Source organism: Capsicum annuum, chromosome 5 (genome assembly GCF_002878395.1).
Source record: "Capsicum annuum cultivar UCD-10X-F1 chromosome 5, UCD10Xv1.1, whole genome shotgun sequence".
In the NCBI taxonomy this organism is placed as follows: Eukaryota; Viridiplantae; Streptophyta; class Magnoliopsida; order Solanales; family Solanaceae; genus Capsicum; species Capsicum annuum.
In genome coordinates this window covers 133,953,386-133,979,372 of record NC_061115.1, presented here as the reverse complement: position 1 = coordinate 133,979,372, position 25,987 = coordinate 133,953,386, and the positions used below count along the sequence as shown (strand labels likewise).

The following is a 25,987-nucleotide window of genomic DNA, read 5'->3' as shown; positions in this document are numbered from 1 at the left end:
GTATTCAATTTTTTGGATCATGATTATGAATATTGTCGGCTAAAAACCCTTTTTCCAGGGTTAAAGCCAAGAACATAAGTATTATTATTTTGGATTAATTTTATTGGATTTGCTTATCATATCTGGCGGTTTGTTTATTCTTGAATTAATTATTTTAAGGATTGATCGCCCATAGAATACATATATTGTCAACCTTTTGATCTCGGGAGAGGGACTATGAAGGTAGAACGTGGTAATAAACAAAGTTGGGTTTGTATTCATTTATAAAATAAGGAATTCAAATAGCATCTAGGATAGGGATGTACTTAGATATCTTACTTGATTCAAACGTCGGATGATAGCAGTAATTCACTTAATTGGATTATTACATCCCCGCTCAATGAAGTAGTTGTAATGTCCAAATTTGGTAAAATATTAGAGGTTAGGAAACCATGATCATACAATTAACCTTACGAATCAACAATCAAGATAAGCAAATTAACGAATAAAATTCAATAACATGATATGATTGTTCGAAGTGCTTTAATCCTGGGCTTAACTCCATTATTGTTTCACGACTTTAATTTACGCATTATTTATTTTAGTTTAAATTTACAATGTCCAAACTCTCTTTTTGGTTACGCTTGCACCGAATTAATCTAAACTGTGAACTAGAATTGAATCGTTGTTTAACCAAGTCCCCATGGGATCGATACTTGGCTTTCATTAGGCCACTTTACTACTTGATTAGACCATGTATACTTGCGTGTGTGCTGTCAGGATCCAGGAAAGCATAGCATAAATGGGATGGGAGGGCCTTCAACTCTAATACTAGTGGTTGTTCGATTGATGGATGAGCGGACAAAGTTGTTCTATTCTTCATATCTAGATCAAGTTTCTTTGGGGTTTAAGAATAAGAACCTCTCCTATATAGAGCACCAACCATCTCTTCGTACTCCTCAATTCCATTACTATTGAAATTCATAATCATTGATGCTAATGCTTCAACACCCAACCTCCCTTCAATTAGAACAGTCTATGTATCTACTTCATCATCAATGGTGTCTATCACAGACATAACTCTCATATCATCAAGTTATCGCATCGAATGGCATTCATTAAAGATTACCTATTCATCATTGAGTCTAAACCTCATCTGTCCAAACTTCATATCAACCAACGCCCTATGATAGGAAGGGTTTGCCCAAGATGATTGGGACTTGGAAGTCCACCCCACAATCAAGTATCACGAAATCGACTGGGAAGATAAAAGATACCATCTTTACCAACATATTACATGGAATACCAATTGGCTTTTTCAAGGTTTGGTCAGCTATCAACAATCTTATCGATGTTAGTTTAGGTGATCTTAACCCCAACTGCTTAAACACAACTAGTGGCATGAGATTAATACTTGCTCTTAGATCACATAAAGCTCGAGCAAAGTTGAAACACCCAATAGTGCATTGAATGGTGAAGGCTCTAGGGTACTCCTTCTCTACCAACAATCTAGAGGCACGAACACTATATTGATGAACATTATTAGCAGGCTCATAGCTCACGGTCCGTTTTCTAGTAACCAAATCTTTCATGAATTCTGCATACCTAGCATTTACTCTAATAGAATATTTACGGACAATGCCTTCAATATAGATAGAAACTTCTGATATTTACTCTCTTTCTTCTACTTTTTAAATCTATGAGGATAAGGTGGTCGAGGTCTTGGAATGGTTTTTAGAACAGGCTCCTCAACCTTACCCTTACCTTTGTCCTCCATACTACTATCCTTAATATCTAACAATTTTTCTACTTCTACATCAGGTGCTTCCTCAACAACAACTGGATCAACATTATTCTTTGACTTATTTATAGTGGGCACAGGTAGATCCATGGTGGTTTTACCACTCCGAGTGGTAATGACATGGAAATGACTATAATTCTTTGGGTTTAGCACTATATTACAAGGAAGAGTGCTAGGCCTTTGATTCAATGTGGTCGACATTTGGCCAAACTGCTACTCCAATTGTTTGATTGCAGTAGCATATGACTTAACTTTCTAACTCAGTCCTGATAGCAGATCTTCTTTAATCTTCTTAAGGCAGCTTTCTTAACTTTCTTAGCCTTTTAATTTTGATCACATTGCTTCTATTCTAGACTAACATATCTGTCGCTCTTATCTTTGTAGTCATCTTTGCACCTCCAATCACCATCTCATTCTCTACTTCTGTCTAGGTACCTATCACTATAATAGTTCCGACCTTGGTTTCCTTACCCTTTGTCTCAGAAACCCGCCACTTCACGATCTAAATACTTTTTTTCTCATCTGTATCAGACTCATAAGCTCTGTAAGTATAGCCCTATGCCCCCACCACATTCACCTTTTCAACCGTCATTACTGCAAATTATTTTAAAAGTAGCCCAATATTAGTTCTGAGCTATGCAACTTCTTGTGCTACCATGTCATCACTAGCTCTGTAGTCACTAGCAGTGCCAATAGCATATGTACCAACCTCTCTATCAGCCTCCTAAGTATGCCATCCTTAGTTAGTGACAGAAATCTCATCTAGCATCTCTTGGGCCATCTCCCAATATAGATGCATAAGTATACCTCCAGCTATTAGGTCTGCCATTGACCTAGAGATAACATTTAAGGATTTATAGAATATCTCCAACAGGTTGGATCCTGGAATCCTGTAATGGGGTACCATGCTCAACTTTTTTTTGAATTGAACCATGTTTTATACATAGACTCTGCATGTAACTGCCGAAAATTATAGATCTCATCTTTTAACTATAGAATACTAACAAAAGGGAAAAATCAATTCAAAAATTATCTTCACGGCTCATGCCAAGCTGTGATTGAGCCTCTAGGAATTTCTCCCAGCCACAATGGCACTTCACATGTCACTAAAAAAAGGAACAACCATAATCTCAATGTTTCTTAATCCACCCCAGGGATAGTATATGAAGTGTATATCCCAGTAAAATTTGCTAGATGCATATTTGCATCATCTGTTGCTACCACGAGAATACACCCTTCAGATTCAGCAGTTGGATTATTGTGCTGGTAATATAAAACTTCATATTAGGGGGTCAAGTAGATAGAACAATGGCTCCAGTCTCAGCAGGCTCTACATACCCTATGTCTTCATCTTCATCATACGGTGGTAGATACTGATAGGCTGGGACTACTCTAGATCTACTACCACAACCTCTATCACTATTTGCATTGAGTGGTGCTCGATGTCTTCTACTGATCTTGACAAAGCTAGATGTGCTTGTTGAGCCAATTGGGCCTCCTCGACTACTCTTCTCTCTTCAGCTACCTCTGCTAAAAATTACTTTATCTGTCTATTGGAAACATTATATGGATTAGCAAGAAGAGGGAGAGGTATACTCTGAGGGTCTCAAACCCCAACAGGAATATTGCTCTAACATCTTTCGTGATATTTATAGAATTCTTTTGGGCTCCGGATCTAATGGGGGTAAGGGATTGCCTTGAATCCTAGTATTTGGAATACATCATCGTATACCAAATCAAGAACAGAAAATAAAACCCACAAACTTCAATAACTTCAATCAATAATTCATACTATATCTTCCTGACAACTGCGCCAAAATTTAATGTCGCCCAAAACTAACCTCCAAAGAAGTATGATGCGGTCGATGCCACATATATTAATCCAACTTTGGTTGGGACGTCAAACAATATCTCAAACTTGACAAAATCCACAAGCAGTGCAGAAAAGTAAATGGGTGAATTTGAAGTCAACAGTAATAGGTAGTCAAACTTGAATGCTTGAGTTTGTAAACAATAAAAGAAATATTAGGACCATGTTCCCCCTGGCTTCATAACTATATAAGTGAAACACCCTGGGTTTGGGACCCTTAGAAAATTTCCTGAATTTCTTGGTTTTGGACAACATACGATTGGTGTGTACCAGTCGTATACTAGGATACGAGTGGTATGCCTTGGTCATAACCAGTGTTGGTTGGTGGATTGCATTGGGTTTTGGAATGGGTATGATTTTTGTTGTTACGAGTGATATGGTTAGATACGGGTCGTTTGGTTTGGGTTTTTCCTTTACTTAATCTTAGACTTAGTAGCCTAACTTGAATCTGAGTACGAGTGGTTCACTATGAGCCATAAGCTAGGGTACGAGTCATACCATGGACTCGTATGGTATACAATGTTCAAACCTCTTGTGATTCCATTCTGCCAGGGGTACGAGTCAAAGGTATGGGTCATATGCTTTGTGTATGACTTAATTTGGATAAGTCGTACCTTAGACAGTGCTGGGTCTAACGGAGAGGCCTAAGGTACGAGTGGTGGGTACCACTCGTATTGGAGGGTACGACTAGTATGGTTAGTCGTACTCCCTAATGGGAATTTTATGTAATTTAAGAAGGGGAAATATGGATATTTTTCCACTTAACCTAATAAGGTCCCACGACTTTTAAATTACATGGGAGTTTATTTTCCCTATTATTTTACTCTTTAATACTTAGAAAACATTTTCTAATCCTCTCTAAAGTTCTTGGGCAAAGAAAGCTAGGGTTTGATCTTAAGGATTAATTTGAGGCATGTGTTGGTGATTTCTCTCACTCATCTATTCAATTTAAGGCATGTACTCCTTCCCTCATTGTTAGTTCCAACTAAAGTCATATTTTTTAAGAAAATTCATGGTATAATTGTGTTATGGTTTTGGGTTTTTGAATATATGTTGGGGATTTTGGTTATAATGGCTTGGTTATGATTTTTCCATGTTTTAATTATGTATTTACATGTTTTAATAGTGGTTAGGATACTTGGTTTCATGAGAATGTTTAATTGGTATTTGAGTTTGGTTTTGGAAACACTATGTCCCCAATATGTTTGATAAAATTCCTATGAGAATGTTTTTACTATGTTGTTGTACTTTTTAATGAAACTATTGCATGGTATGGTTTGGTAATGGAAACCTATAGAGTATAAATGGTTTATATGGTTTGGAATAGTTAAATGTAATGGTTTGGTGGTCATGGTTATGGTTAATTGAACTCCTTGTGGGTTACATAGGACTCCCTCAAGCAAACATAATAATAGAAAAACTTGTGGGGTATATGGGACTCCCCCAAGCAAACATAATAATGGTAACACTTGTGGGGTACATGGGACTGCCCCAAGTTAACTTGGTAAATGAGTACACGAGAATCCCTTAACCTCCTAAGGTTTGGCTAAGGACAATACTTACAAGTTATAGTCAGTATGACGATACCACTATTAATAGCCTTGGTTAATAATACATGAAATAATGGATTGGGTTAGTGGAAATGGTTTTAATTGGTCAATAATGGTGGGGTATGATAGCTAATCGTAAAGGTAGGAGTTTAATAAATGAACACTGGAAACTCATATTTGCTGACATAAGAGGTTGGTCATGGCGACCTTATATGATATTATAAGGTACACAGAAATTCTCTAAGTACACTTTTCATACATATCATGGAGGGTAAGGGTACTTGGGAATCCCCTACTCTTATGGTATCTCCGGTTTGTGCGGCTACACGTATTTGAGCCTGTTCAAGGGGTTACACTAGACCCATATAGACCGTGGGTGGTTTAGATGGTTAAGCTACGCATACTCAGTTTAATGGTTTCAAATGCATGCTAAACCCAGTTTCTTTACCCGACATGGTTATATATATATGTATGGTTTGTATGTATATGGTTGGTTTACTTGGTTTTACTGGTTGGCATTATTTTATTCTTATCCTACATTCATGCTAGCATTCACCTACTAACCCGTCTTTGGGCAGCTATATCCCCACGCGGTGTAGGAATCGAGCGTTATACTCCTCATGCATAGTGATCATATTTTGGGATCAGCTCTTGGGATTGAAGTGGTGAACTTCCATCTTTTCAGAAGGCTCTATTTTATATTCATAGATGTTTTTACACACTTTGGTTTATTTATGGATATTGGTTTTGGTTATGGTTGGGTGCATGTCCCAATAAGATATTGGTTTTCTTTTAGTTAGAGGCTTTTGTGGAACTACTATGGGTTGACATAGGCGAGATCGGTATTAGTGTCAGCCTTAGTATTGGGGCTGATACCATTGGATGAAATTTCTCACTATTCCATCCTCTTATGTTATGTAATGGAACTTGGGTTGGTTATTGTTTTGGTTTTGGTTTATAGTTTGATAATGCATAACGACTGATTTGGGACGGTTGGACTTGTTTGGGTCGGTCATGGTTATAAACCTAACCCAGAGTCTGGATTGGGATAGTTATACGTTATCTTGTTATATGTTTGAAATTTATCTGACTCAAGACAATGCGTTGGATGATGGGGTTGGGTATTGGGGGTGGTCTCCGATCCTGGTTGGACTTGGGATGCCCATTACGACAAGGCCCCGGGTCGGATCGTGTCAGTAATATTTTCGTGTTTAATCTACCTAACCTCCTACTATGTATGCAAAGCTGACAAGTTATGTACTATCAACTATCTTGTGAACACGTTGATAGATTTCATCCTTTATCTTGTGAGTCTCAGGGTATCGCCTTGCTATCCCTTGTATATAACCTCAAGCACAACCCTCACCTTTTGAGACTCGAGTTGATTAGATGAGGGTTTATAGCCTTTAATTACAGTTATAACCTCTTTTTCCCAATCTCAAACTCCCTTGTGAGGATATTCTCGAATACAGGCAACTCCCAAGCTTCTGCAGTAGCTTGGGTCTAATTAATACAAAGAAGGTTGCAACACACGCAACTACAGTAGAATAGATAAATCTCCCACTTTTCTTACGTAGCTATTCCGCCAGGGTTCCCACAACTCTAGTTAAGGAATTTAGCTTCTCATGTTCATGCAACAATCCATGATAATTAATTGTACAATGATGAAATAGTAAAATCCAAAATCTTTAATTGAATACAAAACCAAAAATCTCAAGAACAAAATCTCATTGATCAAAGTATGCTAAAAGTATCAAAAATAATGTAAAAGTGTGTAACCTAATAAAGGAATAACCCTATGGTATTTATAGTGTCTCAAAATAATAAGAAATCTTAATAAAAATGGAATAGGAAAATTAAGTCGGCAATTATTACAACTCGTGAGGTCTCCTTATGAGTCGTATATTGCAGTCGTAGGCATTCAAGTGAACTTTCATCCTCAGGGCTTCAAGTTTTTCTAGTGTAATGCCCCGGGGTTTTGGTCCTTGGAAATTTCCTGAGTTTTGAGCTCCCTAACTTGACTACTGATTTGAGGTGGACTTATGCACCTCAGTGTTGTTGTCCGAGCTTATTAGCCTTATTTTGAGGAAAACTTGTGTACTTAATGTGTTAACAATGATATAATTGAGCATTTAAGTGTTTAAGTTTTTAATTACAATGTTTAAGGTGTATTTCAAATAATTTTGTACTTAATTTGGTCACTTAGAATTCAAACGAAAAAACTAGTGTTACTAGCTTAAGCTAGGTGTTCTAGTTGATCGCAATAGATTCTAATGTGTATAATCAGTTCTTAAGGTTATTATTGTGTAATTATGTGTGGAACAACTTGTTTATAGTGTTCAAAGTTTAAATGAATCAAGCCAAGAGTCAAACAATAAATTGAAGATCAAAATGGGCAAAACTAGTTCTTAGTTGAAGTTTCTAGTTCATTGTCTTGAATGTTGTATTGGTTTGAGCTCTAATCCGTTGTGTTTAATTTTATAAGGTCCTTGGTGAGTTGATTGTGATGATATATGGATGATAAACAAGCTGAAATTCAAGTGGAAACAACACCACAAGGCTTGATATGAAAGGACAAATGCACAAGACATGGATATGGCTTACAAGGTAAATTCCAGTGAGGGTATGGGAATTGCCCCGTGGTGCACACTATTTCAGCCCATATTTGTGAAAGAAGTCCATTTAATCCATATTTATTGAGTTAGATCACTCATATTTCAAATGGAGAAATATGGACATCAACTCATTTTAAAAGCTCATACAAATATGGACAAAATGAGTAAAATATGGGTATCTATTTAAATACTGAGATCCCCCACCTATGCTTAAAATTTCAGTTTTTTTTCTTTTCTATTTTTTTTTGCTTTTCTTTTTTGTTTTTTCTTTCTTTTTTTCTTTAATTTAATTTTTTTCATTTTTTCGTTTTTGTTTTTTTTCCTTTTTATTTTTTACACGTTTCTTATATTTTCCTTTTTTCTTTCTCATTTTTTTCATCTATTTTTTTGTTTTTATTTCTTTTTCTTTCCATTCTCTTTTTTTATTTTCGTTTTCCCCTTTTTCATTCTTGTGTTGTCATTTTTGTCATTTTTCTTCTTTTTTTTTTGTATTTTTTCTTATCTTTTTTGTTGTCATTGTGTTTTATATTTTATATATTTTTTATACTTTATATTTATTTGTATATTACTATATAATGTCTATAATTTATCATTTGTATTTACATACAAACAAGTATATAAATTAATTATATTTGCTTGAGACCTACATGAGTTAGCAAACATAAGCTTCTAATTATCCCATTTAGCCTAGGTTTCAATTAATTACAATTCATAGCATATCCTACCAACTAAATACAATTTATAGTTTCTCTCCTTTATTTTCTCTCTTTTTGTATCTTTTTGTTCTTTTCCCTTTTTTTTCCTTACTTTTTTTCCTTTAATTTACTTTTTTTTCTTTTTCATTTTTTTCCTTTTTATTTTTTACTCATTTCTTATATTTTCTCTTTTTTTCTTTCTCGTTTTTTCATCTATTTTTTGCTTTTTCATTTTTATTTCTTTTTTTTTTTGTATTTTCGTTTTTCCCTTTTTCTTCTTGTTACATTATTTTTGTCATTTTTCTTCTTTTTGTATTTTTTCTCATCTTTTTTGTTGTCATTGCATTTTATATTTTTTATACTTTATATTTATTTGTTCGTACTATACATTTTAAATAAATTTTTTATTTATATTTGAATAGTTTAGTCGTGAATATGTACAATTTATCATTTGTATTTATATACAAATAAGTATATGGATTAATTGTATTTGCTTGAGACTAAAATATGTAAATGTACAATGTATCATTCAATGCAAATGTATCGTTAGCATTTGTATATCAAATTTATCATTTATATTTGTATATAAACAGGTGTCAATTGTATGTGTACAGTTCAAGTTGTACAAACATGTATCATTTGATACAAATGTAACATTTATATTTGTACAATTTAACAATTGTATTTGTATAATTTATCATTTTTATTTGTATTTTTCAATTTATATTAATAAAATACAATTTGTATCAATATATATATATATATATATAAATACAAGTGTTCGTATAAAGAAAATAACTATTCTTTTTTAATTGTTTAAAAATAAAAATGATATTGTCAACTATGAATGCAAATACAAATAAATGCAATTATAAATACAAATACAATATACAGTCAACTTACTAAAACAAATATAAAATAGTTTTTTAAAAAATACAAGTTTATCAATGAAAATAGAATACAAATACAAGCAAAATAAAATCACAAAATACAAATATAATGTGCATTCAATGATAAATTACAAATACAAAATAGTTCTTTAAAATACAAGTGTGAATTATATAAAATATATATGATGGTGCAAACTGTAAAATACAAATTCAAGTTTGAAGTATAAAAAACAAATACAAATACAATTGTATTAAAGAATACAAAATTATAAATGTTGGGTGAATATAAATCATATGTGATTTTGGTATTTTCATTATCATAAAAAAAATTAAAATGAAAAAAAAGAAGAAAAACGAAAATAGAAAAAAAAAAAGAAAAAAAGAAAGAAAACTAGAAGTTAGAGATAGAAGAGAGAGAGAAAGCATAAAGGAAGAATTGAAGAAAAAAAGAAAAAAAATACAAAAAAAAAAGAAAAAGAAAAAAAGAATGAAAAATGAGAAAAGGAAAAATAAAAAAAATGATGGTGAATACAAATACAATGAGAGATTATGATATTTCTGTCATCATCCTTGATTTGTACTTGACTTAGCCATGTTCTTCGAAAATATAAAAAATATAAAATATAAAATACAACCAAAAAATAAAAAAATGAGAAAGAAAAAAAGTAAAAGCAAAAATAAATAAAAAATGTAAAAAATAAAAAAAGGAAACTAAAAAGGAAAAAAAAATAGGAAAAAATAAGTAGAAGCTAGAGATAGAAGAGAAAAAAATGAAAAAGGAGAAATCGAGGCTATAGATAGAAGAGAGAAAAAAATAATCTAAAAGGGAAAAAAGGGAGAAAAAAGACAAAGAGAAAATATGAATTGTAATTTTTAAAGTTAGATATTTCCATCATCATCCATGATTTGTACTCGACTTATCCATATTCATCGAAAATATTAAAAAAAAATACAAAATACAACCAAAAAAAAAAAGGAAACTAAAGGGAAAAAGTAGGGAAAAGGAAAGAAAAGTAGAGATTAGAGATAGAAGAGAGAAAAAAAATAAAAATGGGTATGGGGAGGAGGGATGTTGGGGGTGGGAGGGTGGAGTAGTAGAGAAAAAAGTCAAGTTGATATGCATATACAAGTTCTAAGTTTTTGTCTTTAGGAGTTAAAATGGGTAGCAATCATTTTTACCCAATCCATATTTGACCAAATCCATATTTACACATATATTATATGGGTGGATTACATCCAATCCATTTAAATTCAATCCATCCAAATCCGATCTGATCCGCCCATTTGCCACCCCTAGGGCATACATTATTTCCATGAAATATATGGGGCGGAGCACACCCTGGTCCTATTGGAATAGGAGGGGTGGCGCACACCCTATTCCCAGGGAATAAGCCCCGCGGCGCATACCCTATTCCATGGATGACCAAAATTTTCCTCCTACAAATAGGACACTTGAACTTGATGTTAAACACCTTGGACGACTTTAAAACTTGGAGAGGGGCTGGAAAACACTTCAATTAGGGGTTTTCTTCTTTTACTTTAGTTAATTTATGGATTTTATCTTGTATTCATCCAGGGTTATTACGGTTATGTCTATGAATGGCTAAAATCCTTCTTTTCGGGGTTAAGCCCAAGAACATAATTACTATTGCTTTGAATTGATTTGGTTTTGGATGTTTATCATATTTGGGTTTTTATTTATCCTTGTTATAACTATTTTAGGGATTTGTGACCCTTAGAATACATCCATTATCGTCTTTGTAAACCCGGGAGGGGGAATAAGAGGATAGAACATGGGGATAAATAGAGTAAGGTTCTTATTCTTTTATAGAATAAGGGATTTGAATTAGCGTCTAGGATATGGATATACCTAGAAGTCTTATTTGGTTCACTTGCAGGATGACATCTTAATGCATCTAAATAGATTATTGCATCCCTGCTCAACGATGTATAATGTCAAGTTAGGTAGAAGATTAGAAGATCGGGAGACCATGATCATACTATAAACCCTGTGAATCAACAACCAACAAAAGTAATCTAACCAATGAAGTTCAATAGCTTAGTATGATTATTCACAGTGCTTTAATCCCGGGTGTCTCCTCATTGATTGTCCAAAACTTTTACTTTTCCGCATTGTTTATTTTAACAACAACTCTTTTAGTCACTTTTACACCATAGTTTAATCTCAATTGTTAACTAAAATTTTATAGTTATTAAAACAAGTACCTGTGGGATCGATACTTGGCTTCTAAAGGAACACTTTACTACTTGGTGAGACCACGTACACTTGCGTGTGCACTTGGGTGCAAAAACTATGACTCTCTCTATGAGTCATAGGGTGTTTTGATGGATCATGTGACCCTAGTCATAAGGTGTCCAGAAAGTGATATTGAAGTTACTATCCTAGGTACGACTTGAGGGTACTGGTCCTAAGGATTCATGACAAGTTGTTGGGATAAGTCGTAACCTAATCAGGTAAGTTTTTGGCATGATTCTTCTCTGAGTATGAGTGGCTCACTAAGAGTTGTATGGAGATGTTATGATTCATTAGGTGTAATCGTGGGGTGTCCAGTGTAAGTCCCAATTTGGGTTCTATGTTAATTACGACCAGATCCTATGAGTCGTAGGGTCCCATTACGATTCTTGTGGTTGAGTTGTAAGGTCAGCAATATAGGGTGCCTTGGTGGTACTACCTGGGTTACGACTCGTGGTGATGAGTCGTAGGGAGTGTCTACGAGTCAGTGGTTGACCCATAGTCAAAGGTGATACTTTTTCAGCTTTTATATTAAGGCATTCTAGACATTTTTCCTTTTTATCCAAAAAAAAATCCACGACTTATAACACCTTTAGGGTGTCATTAACACTCAGAAACAAATCCAAGTAACTTCTCAAACACTCCAAAGGCTCTCTAAGTTCTCTCAAGCAATCCAAGCTAAGGTTTCATCAATTTGGTTATCTAAGGGCTCAGGGGTCGAATTATCTACAAATTTCTTGGTGTTTAAGTAATGTTACTCTTTCCTTATTGTTAATTTTGTAAAACCATGTGTTTAAAGTATTGGTCATGAGATGTTCATGTTGATTTTGAAACAAGGGTTGTGGATTTTGAATGTTTATGTATTGAAGAATGTTTCTCATGGTTTACATATGATTTGTATGCTTTAATTATGGTTTTGAACTTGTGGGTGCATGGGTATGGTGAATTTAACTAGGGAATTGTGATTTTTCTGAACTTGTGACTTTTGAAGTGGTTATGTCCCCAACCCCATGATGTGAAATTGGTTTTAATTATGAGAAATATGAGAATTTGTGAAATTGAACTAGTTTTGAACTATTGCATAATATAAAGAGGTATTTGAAACAAAACGGTTTGATTTAATAAACAAAGGCAGTCGGTGTTCCCCCACTTTGTACTAATAAACAAATGGAGTTGTTCTCCCCAAGTTAATGGAAATTGTTTTGGCATGTTGTTAGTACCTTGCAAGTGTAGTTGGTATGAAGATACCAACAATGTATGCCTTAATGTGGAATATGGTTCAATGAATGGGAATATGTATTACTTGTTTTAATTGGGCTCTAATAAGGGTTGTGTAGCTGAGTCGTGAAAGTGGAGGTCCGAGTGGCCGATACTAAAAATTGCGTTTTCCAATGTGGGGGTTAAAGTGACCAAGGAAGGTTCAAGTCCTCCTTATTATTATTTCATGATTAAGGAGGTTCGAGACCCCGTAAATCGTTACATGATCGGGCATTTAAGTCACCTTAGTATATGTTAGGATGTTCGAGTCACCCATGTGTATATATATGAGATTATTCTCCGATTCACGCAACTACACGCACTGGGGCCCGATCAGGGGGTGAGAGATAGGGCCCATATAGCCCGTGGGTACATGCTATGATGGTTAAGCTACACAATCTAGGATAAAGTTTTAAGTGCATATTAAACCTTGTTCTTTTTCTCGGCATATGAAGTATACATGTATATGCATTTGATTATATGCATTTGTTTTGAATGATTTTTAACTATTGATCATGACTTTATGTTGTCCTTATCCCTAAGTTACATGCTAGCATTCACCCCGCTAATTGTCTTTAGATGTTGTGTACCCATGCGATGTAGGAATTGGTCATACTTCTACTCCTCCTGCTCAGTGATTAGGATCCGAGATCGGCTCGTGAGTTTATATTGAAGTGGCAAGCTTCCATACACTGGAAGTCTATATTTTATGTTTTATTTTTTTACTTCTTAGACTGTTCAGACTTGTTTTGGCTATAGTCCGGGACATATCTCGACACTTTATTGATATTTATTTTTTATTCTTGTTAGAAGGCTTTATTTGAACTACTGTGGTTATTGGGCGGTGTCGGTCGGTCATTTGAACGGTCGTTGTTGGTTGGTTATGGACATCCATTATAATTTTCTTAAGCTATTGTACGCTATCTTGTTATATGTTTGGAATTTATCCAACTTTGGGGTGCGTTGTGTTTGGGTTGGTTAGGTGCAGAGGGTGATCTCTGATCCATGTAAGACTTAAGATACCCATCACGGCCAGGCCCTGGTTCAGTCCGTGACATGTAGTCATTACGATTCTTTACCACATGTCGTACTCAGTCTTTATGATTTGTGGTCTTCACTCATTATAACTTGAATCTTACACTTTATAGATTTTCATACTGGTCTCATTACGATTGATCACTATAGTCTTCCCTGACTTCAATTCCAGATCTCAACTCTGCTCATTGTTATCATTACGGCAGCACACCCCGACTTGTAGTCGCTCCTTATGAGTCGTGGTCACCTTTTACTTGGCTCCTTCTCTCAACTTGCAAACACTGTTCTTCTTATGATTTGGGCTATGAGTTGTATATGACATAACAACTCATAGCCTGACCAGTACTTGACTTTTTTGAGACTTTTCTTCCCTTTTTCAACTCAATCCAACTCTCATCTATTTTCCCTGCTATCATGCAACAAACATATCATATCCAACAAAATAACCTAAGTCCAAGCATAAATTCCTTGTCTTAAGCATCGAATGTGCCGCTAAATCCCGGCACATCATCTAGCCTATCTGGACACCGACGAAGTGCAAGAAAGTCGACAAAATTAAAGTTTTTTTCCTTCTGAGGAGCCTCCACATTATGCCAAACTATCAAAATAATGATATTCACATTAATAGAGAATAATAATACCCATATTTCATATAAATGCTTTGGGTCCAAATTAAGCTAAAATTTCATGTGGGGCCCACTTTCAAAATCACCACTTTGAAGCTGCCAAAATATCCCTTTAAGCTCAAGGATCATTTATTCAAAAAAAAATCGGTGAAATCTGATTACAAATACTCCCTCAAATCATCCCACAAAGTATCTAGGGATTTAGGTTTATAGCGAAGAATTAATCAAGAAATCAAAGGGAATTTATGGACATTTTGATGAAGAAATAATCCCGATGAACTCTCTAGCTCATGCCGAACACCCAATGATCAGGCTCCACAATTCTCCAAGTTTTTTAGAGTTTTTTGGACTTAAAATTGAATTAAATTACAAGAAAATTAGGTTCCATGGCTACTAATGTTGCTAGGGGTCCTTCTTCGCGGATGTTGTCGCAAACACGAACCAAAACTTGGCTTACCCTTCGTGAATGGGTTGGTCCACCATGATCATCAAAGAGAAAGTCTATTTTCTCTATTAGACTCCAATAACCTTGGGGAATGTGTTTTTAAAATAAAATTCTAATTTTACCCTTTTTATTGTCCAAATATGGATATCGTTAGCTTTGTTTTAATATATAGATTGTTGTATTTAAATGGTATATTTGATTCTAATAGTTTACAAGGAGAAGGGTTAATGTTGAAGTACAATAGATTGAAATTTTATCTTTTCAAGGTAGGTTATGGCTTAACTTCTTTCAAATCGAGCTGGGTAATTAATAAGTAAAGTCTGCTATGAGTTGGGAAAAATAACTCTAGGGTTTGTATTTTGAGATTATTACTACTGTTGTGTGCTAGTGGAGGGCTTATACTCTATTATTTTGACTCGTAATATCTAATATTGTGACTCGTAATATCTGATATTATGTGTTGCCCGTGTAGGGGTTTTATTTGACATCATTGACCTTATTTGTAGATATATTCCTTCATACCTATTCTAGATATACTAGATGTACGAGGACTTATTTTGTCAGTATAGGCCTTATTTGAGAATTGATTTCCTTTGCCATAATAGAATTACTCGAGTTAGGGGTTGATATGATGTTACTGATGTCTTACATGTATATTTATTTTGATGGTGCCTAACTAGAGTTGATGATCATAAATTATGGACATATTAAGTTGATTTCTGGGCTCACTTATATATACATGTTGGATGGATTGGATATCATCATATTGAGTTGAGCATTACATCCTCATTCCATTCATATATATTCATGATACTAGTACCATTAAGAAACACTATATTTGAAAGAAAATGAGATACTTTTATGAAAAGCCTCTCCATGAACATGAGTTGGAGAGGTGAGTTGAGATTGAGATATGCAATATAATATATGGGTTGCGAACCCCCCATGAGTCCTACTTAGAAGCTGCGAGCTCGGCAGGTATATACAGAAAGTCATATGATACAGAAAGTCATGTGATGGATTTCACCATTCTTCTCGTCCACATTGCATTGCATTGCATTCGCATACACATTTCTCATTATTCTTTGATTTCCTTGACTTTTATTTAGTTTCAACATATTCTTCATGTATGCTTATATTGTTTTTGTTTATATATTCGAACTGTTAGTGAAGACGATGTGAGCTACCATTTGAGACTTTTTCTGCTTGTAGGTGACATGCTCATAAATTTCTTATCTTATTTTTTGTTTTTCTCAGTCAACCTATTATACCTATTGAGTACAAGTGGACTGTACCCACCCCTACTTTTTTCTTATGGTGTAAATTTTAATACGAGTACCTCACGTGGTGGTTGATTCTGTGGGGGATCTCAAATTTTTAAGGTATTGATTCTCTCCAAAGTTTGGGGATGATTCAGACTTTATTTGTCCTTACTTGTTTTTCTTTATGATTCAGAGACAGATGTATAATTTCAGCTTTGAAATATTGTACTAGATTCTCTTACATTATTACACTAGATATTGGGTGATTTATGATAATTCTTTTAGGCTTTTGCTATTATTTTACTTGTTTAGGTCTGGCTTCGTGCTAAAAGTCTTACCTTAGGTTGTATCATTGTTGTTTATAATTTAACTTTATCAGTTTGAGTGATTTACTTACTTACCAAGGCCGAGTAGTTTTAAGTGCCATCATGACGCATTTTTGGGTCGTGACATTAAGTTTGAAGAAAGAATTTGAAATGAAAGATCCTGGAAAGATATTTGTCTTGGCCTATCAATTGAGCATTTCACAAATGAAATTTTTATCTATCAATAACATACACTAAAATAATGTTATAGTGATTTACAGGATAAATCACATCCATTAATTACACCAATAATTGTGACATCGCTTAATATAAATAAATATATATTCCGACCTCAAGAAAATGATGAAGAGCTTCTTGGTGATGGATGTCACGACTCGATTTACGAGTCATGATGGCACCTACTTTGTCCCGTCAGTAGGTAAGTCAAACCACAACCCGAAGCTAAATGCAATGGGTTAACTTGGTCAAAAATGTCCAATCATAGGCGAAAATCAATAACACAATTGATAAATAGGTTAAACATTCGACATAGATAAAATAGTTAATACAAGATACCATCCCACAACCTGATATAGCTAGTACACGAGCATCTAATAATAATACACTCAAAGAGTTAGAATAGTCAACAACATTTGTCTCGATAACTAAATACTAAATATCAAAGATGAACGGAAATAGGTGACTTCAACTTCAAGAACTCACCCTATCTCCAGAAAAATCAACACAGCACGATCAACAATCAACAGCGACACTCGGTACTCAAATTTGTACCAAAAAGGTACAAAAGAATAGTATGAGTATCAAAACAACAGGTACTTAGTAGGCATCATCAGCCGATTGAGCTAAATTATGATATAATTACGATAAAATGTAAGATAACATGACTAAATCGAAGTATAGACAAAGCTAAAATAGCTCCAACATCATTGTGCATAGATAAGTAAATAAATCAAAATAATAACATAACATAACGCATCAGCACATACAGTTGTCGCGCCTCTTTTTTCTTGCAAAAAGCAAGATTCGACGTGACAACTCTCTATGGATTGTTTAAGAATGAAGACTCGCCACCTAATGAATTAAGGTGCGTTAAGGCACCATTCTAAACTAATTACGAACCTATTTTGTTATTTAGTCTAGTTCACCAAAAATTCGAATAAGGGTTCAAATTAGCTCGAAAAAAAATGTTAGACACCTTTCGAGGTCCACAAATGTGGTTCCCAGTCGAATTCATATTTTGCGTGGATATTCTATGTGATAAGAAAAGATCACTTATTTTATAAACTTAATATTAACTAAGTGATAAAGTAATGAATAAGACAAGATATATTATTTAACTATTTCTAATTATTAGTTATTTAAGTGGAGATAAAAGCAAGAAATAATGTAAAGTTAATAAGCGAGAAGACAGAAATGACATAACTTATAACAAAATATTTATATAAAGTTAGAAAATCTAAATTACCCCAAGCAAATAAAACATTCAAAGTAAATAAAAGAGAAAAAACAAATTTACAAAATTGGACAAATGAATTATTTTATTTTATTTTATTTTATTCGACCGACTTATTAATGAGTGACAATGTCATGTGTCGCATTGTAAAATCATGCTCGGGTCAACTTACATCATTTTCAAATGTCTACCCATCTCCCACATAAGCTGGTTGTTAAGCTTAAAGGCACTCTAGAAGACAGGATAAAACTCGCATTTCCTAGAATTCCTACCCATCCCAACTTATCGGCCAAAAGACATTGGACTTTTCTACTTTAAATTTGGATCTAGACAAATAAACTTAGACTTCCTAGTTAGACTCAAAGCGCGTCAAATACATAGGACAACATGTACCATATAATAATCTCAAATAGGCTTCTTGCTTAATTAGGAGTTGGTTAAGATGATTAGCATGCGAGGACAAGCAATTACTCATTTTTTGTATAGTTAAACCTATAGATAAGATGTCTAGTGTCCAAAGACGAGTAGACGTGTTTATAGCATTAAAGATGTAAACAAACATGATGAACTCATTGAAACCAACTATTTATAAATAAAAACTGTCAAAATAATAAACTGAATGCTGAAAATTCAATTAATGTTCTGAAAATTACTTTTAATGCTGAAAAATTTATAAAAAAGTTATGTGCTGGAAATTCATTTTTGTATGCTGGAAATTCAGTTTCATAAGATGAAAATTATTTTAATAGGCTGAAAATCATAATTTAAAATGCTGAAAAATATATTTAGTATGCTAAAAAATTAGTGTTTAAATATTGAAAAAGTATTTAATGTGACGGAAAATTATTACAGGGCTGAAAAGTTAGTAAAGCACATGAAAAATTATGTAAGCGTGTTGAAGACATAACATAGAAGTTGAAACATATTTTACAGTAGGCCAAACATTTGTTAAAAATAATTAAACACATTGTGAATTAAACTGACATATTCAAACTTAATTTGATAGGTCTGAAATTAATCAAAACTCTTATAAGCATGATTTCTAGGTGATAAAATAGTTTGCCTCACACACTGCATTTTAATTAACAATCCTAAAGAAAATTGCCTAGGTGATAGAAACAATTGCATACCACATCGAAGTCACATAATCCCGGGTCCCTTAGCAGTCCCCGTAATTTTATTATTACATAAAGAGTTCATACAATAAATTATTACAGACCCAAAATAATTAAAAAAAATAAGAAAAAGTCTAAGTGGGATAGCCTTAACCATTTTCGAATTCCCGACAACTTCATTCTACCTGAATCCGGGAACTCAAATTGAAAACTATCAGATACAAGCACATGCACAAAAATATACTGCCACACAAATATCTTCTCAAGTCCTAAAATTATAAACATTCCAGAGGAAAACATACATGGCATTTAGCAACAACCAGAGAAACAACATAATTTAGAACAATAAAATTCATCAATTAAAGCTTTAGAAAAAATACCAGTAGGCAGCAGGAGGTAAGATAAAAGAAAGTCTTGTCAAGTTGAAACTCACAATCAAAACCTCAAGCCATGTGTTGTTGCAAAGAGTAAAGCGTAGTAAAAAGTTTTGTTTGTAAGATTTTCTTTTGTATAAGAGAATAATGGAGGATGAAAAGCAAGTGTGTAAAAGAGGAGGGAGTATGATGTCTTTTCCCCAAAATAGTGAAGGAAAGTACTCCTTTATAGTGAATAGAAAATCAATAAATAAGGAACGAAACTAAGTTAAGAGAGAATCAAGGCAATTCTTTTTCTTAATTAATGTCATCAAATCAAAATTCAAACAATTGATAATAATCAAGATCAATAAATAAGGAACAGAAGTAAGTTTAGAGATAATCAGGGCATATCTCTTCCTTAATTAATGCAATTAAATCAAAATTCAAATAAATAAATCACAATTGGTAATAATTAAGATCAATAAACAAGGAACGAAAATAAGTTAAGAGATAATTAGGGCAATTCAAATAAATAGATCACAATTGATAATAATCAAGTAAGAAAGTTGTCAAAATTAATTAAAGAAAGAAAATATTGAACAGATGGTTTTGAAGACTTATTTTTTAAATAGAAATATTATATATATATATATATATATATATACAACAACAACAAACCCAGTGTATTCCCATCTAGTGGGGTCTGGGGGGTAAGATGTACGCAGTCCATACCTCTACCTCAGATGAAGTAGAAAGGCTGTTTCCAATAGACCCCCGGCTCAAGACACGAGATACCACACAAACACATAGTAAAGCACAGAAGCAGATTACATAACATAAATACGACACCCATAAGTAATATAAAACAGAGGAAAGCAGAGGAAAGCACACAGATTCGTAATAAAACATGGAACACGGAAGACGGAATCATAACAGGAATAAAACCCCCACCAAGTAATTCCCTCCACTAGCGACCTAAACTGGCCCTAATCCTCTGCCGAAATTCGCGCTCTCCAGACCTTCCTATCTAGGGTCATGTCCTCGGTGAGCTGTAACTGTTCCATGTCCCGCCTAATCACCTCGTCCCAGTACTTCTTCGGCCTAGCCCTACCCCGCCTAAAACCATCCAACGCTAGCCTCTCACACCTACGGACCGGGGCATCCATGCCCCTCCTCTTCACGTGTCCGAACCATCTCAATCATGCTTCCCGCATCTTGCACTCCACTGAAGTCACACCAACCTTCTCCTGGATAGTCTCATTCCGAACTCTATCCCCTCTAGTTAGTCCACACATCCAACGCAACATCCGCATTTCTGCCACCTTCATTTTTTGGATGTGGGAGTTCTTAACTGGCCAACACTCCGCTCCATACAACAAGGCCGAACGAACTACCACCCTGTAGAATTTGCCTTTAAGCTTGGGCGGCACCTTCTTATCACACAGCACCCCCGATACGAGTTTCCACTTCATCCATCCCGCCCCAATACGGTGCGAGACATCCTCGTCAATCTCACCGTTACTCTGGATCACGAACCCAAGATACTTGAATTTATCCCTCTTACATGCCTCCTGTGCTTCCAGCTTCACTACTACCTCATTCTCCCGCCTCACGTCATTAAACTTGCATTCCACATACTCTGTCTTGCTTCTGCTCACCCTGAACCCTTTAGACTCAAGAGTTTGCCTCCACACCTCTAATTTGTCATTCACACCCTCTCGAGTCTCATCTATCAGAACTACATCGTCTGCAAAAAACATACACCACGGCACCTCCCCTTGAATGCGCCGCGTCAACACATCCATCACCAACGCAAACAAAAAGGGACTAAAAGTAGATCCCTGATGCAATCCTGTCAGGACAGTGAAATGCTCTGAGTCTCCTCCCGCCGTCCTCACCTAAGTTTTCGCTCCATCATACATATCCTTAATTACTCTGGTATATGCCAGCGGTACTCCACTCACCTCCAAGCATCTCCAAAGCACCTCCCTGGGGACTTTGTCATATGCCTTCTCCAGATCGATAAACACCATGTGCAGATCCTTCTTCCGCTCCCTATACTGCTCCACCAACCTCCGCACCAGGTGGATTGCCTCCGTCGTCGAGCAGCCGGGCATAAATTCGAACTGGTTTTCCGAAATAGACACTATCCGTCTCAGCCTCACCTCGACCACTCTCTCCCAGATCTTTATAGAGTGACTCAATAACTTAATCCCCCTATAGTTATTGCAACTCTGAATGTCCCCCTTATTCTTATAGAGAGGGACCATGGTACTCCATCTCCATGCCTCGGGCATCTTTACCGTCCTGAAGATTTCATTAAACAATCCAGTCAACCACCTTACACCAGCCTCTCCAACGAACTTCCAAAACTCTACCGGTATCTCATCCGGCCCCGTCGCCCTACCTCTTCGCATCCTGCGGACAGCCTGTCTAACCTCTTCTACCTTAAAACGTCTACAATAGCTAAAATCCCAACACTCTTCTGAGTGCTCTAGTTTCCCTGACACAATAGCTCTATCCCCTTCGTCATTCAAGAGCCTATGAAAATACGACTGCCATCTCTTCTTAATGTGGCCGTCCTCCACCAACACTCTACCGTCCTCCCCCTTAATGCACCTCACCTGATCGAGGTCACGACCCTTCCTCTCCCTAGCCTTAGCGAGTCTAAACAACTTTTTCTCCCCTCCTTTCTCCTGTAACCCTGCATACAAGCTCTCAAAAGTGGCCGTCTTAGCTGTCGTGACTGCTGACTTCGCCTCCTTCCTCGCTAGCTTGTACTCTTTTCTGTTTACCCGCTTCTCCTCTTCGTCCTTACTTTCCACCAACTTAGCATACGCCCCTTTCTTGGTCCCCACTTTCTGCTCCACCTCTTCATTCCACCACCAATCCCCCCGACGGTGCCCAGCCCGGCCCCTAGAAACACCCAACACCTCACTTGCATTCTCCCTGATGCACCTTGCCGCCCTGTCCCACATACTATCCACGTCCCCCCTATACTCCCACACCCCCATTCTCGCCAACCTCTCTCCTATCTCCCACGCATTCACTAGCATCAGGCCACCCCACTTAATTCTCGGTCTACACTCCTTAGTCCTCCTCTTTCTATTCTTCTTTATACCCAAATCCATAACCAAGAGCCTATGCTGGGTCGAAAGATTCTCACTCGGGATGACTTTACAGTCCTTACACAACGCCCTATCCCCTTTCCTAAGCAACAAAAAGTCAATCTGAGTCCTGGCTACCGCGCTTCGAAAGGTGATCAGGTGCTCGTCCTTCTTCGGGAAGCCCGAGTTCACCACCACCAGCCCAAAGGCCCTCACAAACTCCAGTAGGGTCGCCCCCTCGTCATTTCTCTCCCCAAAACCAAAACCACCATGCACGTCACCAAAGCCTCCCGGTAGCGCCCCGATGTGCCCGTTGAAATCCCCTGCTACAACAATCTTCTCCGAACTAGGCATGCCTCTCACCACCTCCTCCAAAGCCTCCCAAAACCGCATCTTCTCCTCCCCTTCCGATCCCACTTGCGGCGCATAAGCACTACACACGTTCAGGGTAAACCCCCGAACGACCAACTTAATAGTTATTAACCTATCGTTGATCCTTTTCACCTCCACTACCTGACCTCTAAGCTCTTCATCTACTAAGATGCCAACTCCATTCCTACGCCTGTTGCTCCCAGAGTACCACAGCTTGTAACCATCCACATCCCTAGCCTTAGACCCTACCCACTTGGTCTCTTGGACACACGCAATGTTGATCCTCCTCTTCCTAAGAATCTTCACAAGCTCTATGGACTTACCCTGAAGGGTCCCTATATTCTAAGACCCAACCCTCAGCCTACCGTCCCGCCCTCCACTACCCCACCCCCCCACCCCCCCGCGGCCAAACCTTGGCCCCCCTCCCACTCCCGCCCTCTCCTCATCCCCCGCCCCCACCACGGCCCCACTCCCCAACCCCCTCGGACATGACCCTATCCACCCATTACCACCCACAGCCACAACTACACGAAAGTATAGGAAATATACAGATATACATGGTGGTAGTATCAAATCAGCAGCAAGGAAATACAAGGCTCACACAAATTCAAAGGAATACTCCCGAAACAAAACTATACTCAATTAGGGGGCAAACACCACCGGACTCAACACCCACCGCCCCAAATACAGGTTCCCAGCCAATAACCCAATCCAAAGCAGTGGAAGAGACGACCACAGCAACAGCAACAGCAACAACAGACAATAGACAATGTCCACAAATTCCACGCAAGTCAAGGTACAGGGGCTACTACTAGCATAATACTAAGAATGGAATATGAAATAATGAAATAAAATGGAATATGAAATAACGAAAATAACAAAGGTTAGAAGTCACCGGATTACGCTTGGAACTGCGGCTGCTGGAGATAGAGCAGCGGGTGGCGGCTGGAGACCGGGCGGCGGCTGGCTGGCTGAAGGCCGAGGTGGGGAGGAGGGCTGGTGTACGCCGCTGGGGGGGTTACGGACAGGACAGGTAAGGATGGGGGGGTGGGGGGCCGGCGGTCGGGGCCGGCAATCGGGTCGGCGGTCGGGGATGACGGTCGGGGTCGGTGGTCAGGTCGGCGCCGGGGACCGGAGGTCGGGGCCGGCGGTCGGGTCGGGTCGGCTCCGGGGACCGGGGACCGATGCGAGAGGGAGGGAGAGAGGGTAGAGGGAGAGAGAGAGAGCGCCGTTAAAGAGAGAGAGAGCCATTTAGGCGGCGCCGGAGGTCGGCGCTGGGGGCCGGAGGTTGGGCCTGGAGATCGGGCTGGGTCGGCGACGGCGACGGGGGCCGGTGACCGGTACGAGCGAGAGAGAGGGTAGGGAGGAAGAGAGAGAAGAGAGAGAGCCGTTAGCTATATATATATATATATATATATATAACGATATCAATCTAAGTACCAATTAATTTAAAAATATAGCATCACAAAAGTGATAAAATTAAGCCTAAAACCTGTCCAAGATTACCAAATAAATCAAATTCCAAGATCGACATAAATCAAATTGAGCAAAAAAAAAAAAAGAGATAGCAAGATTGTAATTCAACTTCAATTTGTAACATTGAGGGAACAAGAATTTCAACAGTGAATAAGATTGGTATCCAAATATGAGGAATTCAAGGTTAATCAAAAATTGAATAGAAATTGGGGCTTCTCAAGAATGATATTCTAAGCATATTAACGAATTCAAATCACAAGAAATCAAGTTAAAAATATCCACCAAGCTCTACCAATTTCAGATCACAGAAGAAAGGATAGAAGAAGATTAAGTATAAAGCTAACAATAACAAAAATAGAACACAATAAGATTAAACCTGGGAGGAATAAAAATAAATGTTCCGATGAAGTTTGACCGGTGCTGGCTTTGTCGGTTGCAACTGGAGGGCCGTTTGGTCGGCCGCTTCGCTGGGCGTTTTCTCTGGTGGAGCCGGCTGGAGCGGCTGATGGATCCATCAGAGAGAGCAATGGTCGCTGGTGGTATTTGACAGCTGGAACAACGGGGTTCGTCGGTGGAGCTCGTTCTCCGGAGGAGAGGAAGGAAACGGGAGGGGTGACGTGGTGGAGTTTTATCGGTAGCTTGTCGGTAATCACATCCAGCAAAGCTGCAACGAAAAAAAGGAAGGGGGCTAGTCGGAGCAGTGGCTGGTGGTGGTTGTTGGCGGCTTGAGAGGGGGAAAAGGAAGCGGCACGGCTGGTCGCGAATACCGGCTGTCCGGTCGCTAGCTCCGACGGCGATGGGACAGTGAGGGGGTTTTTAGAGAGAGAAAGGAGAGAGAAAAAGAGAGAAGGGGAATGGGTGTGCGACTGATGGAAAAAATGTTGGTTTTGGTGTTTGAGATTATTCATATCAAGGAAGATTTAATCTCAGTCGTTGATTGCAATGCGATCAACGACTATGATTAAAATTAAGAGGGGTCAAAGAAATTGATTTGGATTTAAAATTGCAGAAACAATTGGACTAAAATTGACATTTCTTTTTTTTTTTTGATAAACAAAGACTTTTATTCATTATGCGTCATAATTTTACGGTAGTAGCCTGACCAAGCTTATCAGCATTACACAAAGGTCTATAACTAATATTATTACAAGCATACTTAAAGGGGCACAAAAGGCCCAGCAAAAGGAGCTGCAGTAGCATTAGTGGATAACATGGGTAGCACAAAAACTGGTGGTTCCTTCCATTCTTCAAAATAACTATTTGGGATTAACGTCTGTCCATACTTTGCAAGCTTGTCAGCTATACTATTTCGTTCATGAGGTTCATGTCGCAGGATCAGATTTCCCAGGATGTGGAGAAGATCCCTGCATGAGAGTATAAGATTATTGTTAGTTGGTGTGAACGATTCTAGGGAGTGTATTACCTCAAGAGAGTCCGTGGCAATCTCTAGATGGGTGACTTGCAGTTTACGTGCGGTTAAAAGATCAAACATAAGCCCACTTA

The 25,987-nt window shown here is 37.1% G+C and overlaps 1 pseudogene; it reads left to right on the top strand.

Annotated features, from left to right (window-relative positions):
• LOC124898538 overlaps positions 1–25,213 on the top strand; it is a 44,701-nt pseudogene extending 19,488 nt beyond the window's left edge.
• The last annotated feature ends 774 nt before the right edge of the window (positions 25,214–25,987 follow it).